The following is a 6,346-nucleotide window of genomic DNA, read 5'->3' as shown; positions in this document are numbered from 1 at the left end:
ACAGAGCTCAGTTAAGTATAGTTTATAGTACGTTTTCAAAATGTTAAGTGCTCATAAAAATGGTTTATGAGTAAATATTTTCATAATATATTGAATAAGTACCTTCAGATATAATATAGAACTATAGTAATATTAATATAATATGAATAACTTTGTATTAAAATGTCAAGTCTTAATACCTTTAACTACAAATTATACTAAAATAAGTCCTAAGCGTAGAGTACCTATATAATGTTACATTATAAATTATTTTTTACCTTAAAATGTTTTGTTTTATATTCTATTAAAACCAATTTAATGAATTTAATTACAACCATATGTCAATTTAATACTAACTTCATTAAAAAAATATTTAAAAAATCGTTTCCATAGGTAGGTATACCAACCCATTTCAGAATACATAAATTATCGTTTTTCAATAATCTCTATGGAAATCCACCTTATCACTTAAAGCGGCAATGGAGCCGTCGTCTCAAAACTTAAATTGGTCACCGGAGTTCTATAATTGTAGCATCGCCAATTTATTATTATTATTATTATTTTTTTTTTAAATTACATATTATGCTCATTGCACGTTATTTTACATACAGTTTGCGTACTTACCTTTTCTAAAAACATACGTATTAATGTAGTATTATGTTAATTTAATGAAATTACGATACAAATAACTGATATATAGTGAACTTAACCTTAAAGACGCACATCCTTTATTTGGAAGTTAGTATAGGTAATTATTTATGTACATTATATTATGTGTATATATAAATAATAAATAGGTACATATAATCTGCTACATAAAATATTATAAATAATAATATAATTTATTATAATAAATAATGTTCCAACAGGATAACATACGTTTTACAGAATTTGTCATAATATCATCAGTATTTTTGTCACATCATAGTTACATTACAATATTGGCAAGATATTCAAGGTCAAAATAAAGACGAACGGAGACACCAGCAATCGGTGTATACCAAATAAGTAACTTCCGTACGTTTTACTATGTATTGAAAATTTGAAATATAAGATGTATACGAATGATGGGAACCACTACTTATTTTATTCCAATCATAATCACAGGTCTTTCATTTTTTTCAGCTAAAATTCATATTGCATACAATAAGTTATACGCTTGATACATTTTCAAAATTATTGTAATAACCACGACTTAGCTTATACGTTTTATAATTTACTTTAAAGTAATATTTTACTTTAGTAAAATATATGCAATTAATTGTTTTTAATTTTTCAAGTTTACTTGTGTTGAAATAAAGATTTTTCAACGATAAATAATAATGATTAATAGATATCATTCATTATTCATATTATTTTATTTTTCCTTAAGATAATTAAATATTTAATTTGTTTTTGTGAACATTGAGAAATAATATTTTATATTAAAAAAAAAAAATCAATTTTACTGTTTTTGATCAACCTTGCTAGCTAAGAAAAACTTCCATTGTTTAATGTTATTTGCAAGAATTGTTTGAAAACAGAATTTAATCCTGTCCCAAATAAGAATTGTTTTTCATCTTTTGATAATCATCTTTATTTTATAATTTTATGACGAATAAACGGTGTTCATACCGTAAAGAATATACAAGGGTAACAGTATGTTGACCTATAATCTAATGCTCACATAATCTGTATAATCTGTGATTGACGAATACCTATACGAAAATAAAAATAATATTTTTGTATCACGATAAATATGAAAATCAATAGTACAATAGATCGAATATAATAATCGGTAGTGCGATAAAATATATCGATTTATTGGTTTTTAATGTGGATATTGCATGAAATGCAATTTGAGTATAAAAAGATCACGTAGTTATATTGGGAGCTAATTTAAGTGTGCCTCTGTGATCTTTACACGATGCATTGATAAAATTGGAATTAATACAACATTTTTATCATCGATTTAATTTAGTTTTATTCAATGGCTTTTAAATAATAAAAATATATTTAATTTTATATTTTTTTTTTACAAATTATCAATATTCCTAACTTACGTTTGAGCCAAGTTATTAATTAAGCTACGCATTAATAGTATAAACTATTTACAAATATTGATTATGTGTGATATATTTATACAAATTAAAATTAGGCTGAGTTAAACTTAATAAATATAGTTCAGTCTTATAAAATCATATACTATAGGAGGGTCTGCTGGGTTGTGTAATTAATCGTTTGATTACAGTAAACATCAAAGTATATGTTTTTTTTTTTTTTTTTTTTTTTTTTTTTTTTAATAGTCACTATTTTACAGACTAAGTTAGCTCAACAATAATTACAAAACAAAGTGAATGTTAATTATTATAATATACTCAAAATTCTATTAGTAGGTAGCTACTATTTATGGATTTCACTATTTTTTACATTTATATAACGTAAATCTTACATAATATAACGAACATGTCTAATATTAAGATTAATTAACTTTTAAACATAATGTTATTTCTATTTTTTTTTTTTTTTTAATGACTTGTTAGCTTATCAGCAGGTAAAAATTTACTTACATAAATAATATTCTTAAAAATGTTGTCATCATATTTTAGAAAACTAAGTGCCCACAAAAGTTGTAAAGCTAGTATAACTGTACTAACTATGAACATTAAATGTAATAAAGTTGTTGATTAATCTAAGGTTAGAATCAAATTACCATACTAAAATATGATTGATCGAATAATCCCAAGTCTTAGAAAAAATGGTAAAAAGAATGATATACACGAGTTAACTTTTAATAATTTTATTAGTTTTTTATATGTGATTTATCTAATGTTTTGCACTCAATTTATTTGTGAATAATATCATTTTTTTTTTATACAAATACTTAAATATAGAAATGTGTGCAAATTATTTTAAAGGGTAACTATTGTTGGTAATTTTGAATGCATTATTATTACGCAGTATTAATATTTAACAACGCATATTCATTACTATAGTTTCTTAGTATGATCATTTTAATAATTGTAGTTTAATACCATCCACATTCCACGTATGTGTATTTTAAATGTATAAAATAAGTAAGAAAATAGAAAATTTAATTGGTTTAAGGTTTGTTCAATCGTGAAATAAAAATTTGCATTTTGTTTCAAATTTCTTTCTTGGAATATTGATTCTTTATAAATTTAAAGTTAAAAGTTCAGGAATCATATTTTTTTTAGTAACTTATTAAATAATTAATAATTCAGCCATATTTTAAGATATAGAACTTACACATTTCATATGATTTACAATTAATATAATATATTATATCGGTGTCCGCAACGCTATTCTTGTAGATATATCTATCTCATTTCGAATAAATTATATTACGCGTTTTTGACAGTTGTATATTTTAAATTTTGTTGTAGACTTGGTCAGGAACGTTTCGTTTTTGTCTGGACCAGCGCATTGGCGCGCATTGGCAATACTATCATTGGACATCAATAAAACATAATTAAACATTTGATATAATTTTCAATGGAAAATTAGGTTTTACATACGTTTGGATTAAAATTTTATATATTTACTAAGGTTAGATATAATAATAAAAAAATAATTTTAAACATAAAATGTGTAAAATATGTTTATTTATTTGCAATTAAGATATCTAGCTCAAATTTGCATAGAATTGCCTTAAGTATAATTAAAGAATGATAAATAAAATATATAATTGGATTAATTTCCTCTTATAAGAATACTTACTTTATATTTAAGAACTAAATGCCATAGGTCCATGAGGTATGACTGTCGAACATATTATTAATTTTTCGTACCTAATCACATGTTTAAAATAAATATACATGAAATTATAAAACTACTTTTGTCAATAACCTTGATTATAATTTGTAATATGACAACAGAAGTTTTTAAATTTACTATATTATTATAATATTTATTTATCACAATAAATTCAACCGGCAACTATGATTTTCTAATAATAAGTGCAAAGAGTAGATTATGAAATAACATTATAAAAGTTTATATATTGTATAGAGAATTCAAAAACATTATTTTATGTACTTACACTTTTATATTGTAATATAACTGTCAGGTAGTCATTGAAAAGTGCGATTTTATTTATAAATTATAAATTATTATTTACCGGCAAGTGGTCATATAATACGTGTATATCAATTGTAACGCCAATACGTCAAACAAATAAAAATAAATAAATAATAAAAGGGGGAAAGTAAGTAATCGCTCTTGTATATTATTAGTAGGTGTTGAGTGTAATTGAGTTAGTCACTGTAATGTACGTGTTAAATTTGAATTTAATGATGAATCATTGCATACGAAAAACGGTTCTGAGCAAAGACGGGCTATACAACTAAGTATATTAAATTATACATTTTGCTATTGAAGTAATTTATTTTGTTGTCGATAACAAGGTAGGTAAAATTATATTTTTGAGGAAAACATTGTATTTATTATATTTAATTATTATTATGATAGTATATATTTATATAAATTATAACTGTTATTAATTTACGAGCCAATACCGCCTTACCGTTGAACACTACACTTGACTATACTGGATTCGTAGTATAAAATATAGGCAACAGCTTAAAATTGTATTAATAATCTAAATGTTTTGAAAATATCAGTGAATATATAAAATATGAAAATATGCGTAAACGTTTCAAGTCTCCACGAACAATATTTTTAAATTATAACAAAATAATTAAAATCCTTATTCTTCGTATAAATTTAGAAAATTTTCGGTAAATTAATATTGAAATTATTATTTTCTATTCAATATATTTATTATACGTTTGGTAGAAAAATAATTTAAAACTAACGGTCCACAGTTCGCAAATAAAAACAGATTAACGAATTATTCGATCATAATACCTTAACAATAATCACGAATAACTAATGAGACTTGACCTGTATATGTACGAGTGTGTATGCATTTCGAAAAGTAAAAAAGTGTACCTATTGTAAATCTAATCCATTTGTAAAGGTGAGAGAATAGTAAATGTTTCACACGTGTACATTATACAGTTAGGTTATTGTATAAATATATTATATACATAACAATTACTCAAATCTAACCACCATCGTATTATTATAAATGTCGAATGGCTTATCGGGTGTTCGTTTATATACCGATTTTGTCTGGAAATCGGCATTGGATTGAAATCGGTCGGATCAATTATTCCGAATCGTAAGCCTAGGTATAATAATAGTTTTAATGTTCGTTGTTGAGCCGCCGTGGTAATTTATCATTTCCCGCGGAGATGGCGCTCCGAAGGCCGTAAATCCAACAGATACACACAGCTTTACGATCGATACCTCTCAATCGGATAAAATAAATATAATTGTTCGTATATAGGCAATAGGCGCTCGCGAGTTTTTCCTTCCGGCACACTGTGCCGTATTAAAATAACGGCCGGGAAAATTATAATCGCTTAGCGAAATCCAAGCACCGGCGGCGTGCTCGGCTCTCGTGAAAGGCAGGAGGGGATAAGAGGAATTTGTGTATTATTACGTATGTCATTACTTATTAGTAACATCTTGGCGTAAATCACTCACCGCGATGGCGGTAAATATACTTTCATTGCTTTATCACGATATATTTTGTTGTTATCAATCGAATTAAATTTTACGAAAAATCACACAGAAAAAAAATATCGAAAACATGAATTTTTATTTTAACAATAAATTATGAGAAATCAATACATAAAAAAAAAATAAATAAAAATCCAAAGAGGGCGGGTGGGATATGAGATGACACCATCGACCCTCCGAAACTCGCTAGCATGCTGGTGATATGAACGCGTTTTCGGCGTATTTGGGGTATTTTGATCGATTCATATACGGCTTTACGATGAATAAAGTAATGTATTATACGCCACTATTCACTCGCCAGGTTTGACGGTCGTGTGGGTTCGGCGGAGACGTATTTTCCGTTTCCTGTATATATAGCCCGACAGTTCAATATCATTACACACACACACACACACACACACACACACACACACACACACACACACACACACACACACACAGGCGTATTGTAGCATTATATATTAAATCGATCGCGTATTATCATAACGAGGAATTCGCTGCTCGGCGGGTCTCCGCGTCTGCAGTACACGCACAACATCACGTAATGTTATTGTATTATGTACAGAAACCGGTAGAAAAAAACAAAACCAGTTTAGTTGTTGCAATGTGTAGTATTATTACTTACTTTTTATTTTTGTCGCGGGTCGGCGGGCGTAAAGGTCGTCGACTATCCTTCGCCGGTGGCTGTCACCGGCCAAGCTCGTGGTCACTCTCCCGCCGCAGCCATCCGCGTGCAGCAATCGACCTGGCTGCACAGCATCCATCGTCCGCGTCACAG

At 27.3% G+C, this 6,346-nt stretch overlaps 1 long non-coding RNA gene across 1 annotated transcript; it reads right to left on the bottom strand.

The window, feature by feature from the left end:
- Positions 1 to 2,788: 2,788 nt before the first annotated feature.
- LOC132920522 (uncharacterized) lies at positions 2,789 to 6,319 on the bottom strand. The gene is made up of 3 exons (XR_009660735.1): positions 6,194 to 6,319; positions 3,700 to 3,770; positions 2,789 to 3,424 (listed from the first exon to the last, which is right to left on the bottom strand). It is a non-coding gene; the product is annotated as an uncharacterized LOC132920522 (long non-coding RNA).
- Between the last annotated feature and the right edge of the window lie 27 nt (positions 6,320 to 6,346).

This window comes from Rhopalosiphum padi, chromosome 2 (genome assembly GCF_020882245.1).
Source record: "Rhopalosiphum padi isolate XX-2018 chromosome 2, ASM2088224v1, whole genome shotgun sequence".
Lineage (NCBI taxonomy): Eukaryota > Metazoa > Arthropoda > Insecta > Hemiptera > Aphididae > Rhopalosiphum > Rhopalosiphum padi.
Note: the sequence above shows the minus strand (reverse complement) of the source record. Positions and strands in the feature narration are given on the sequence as shown.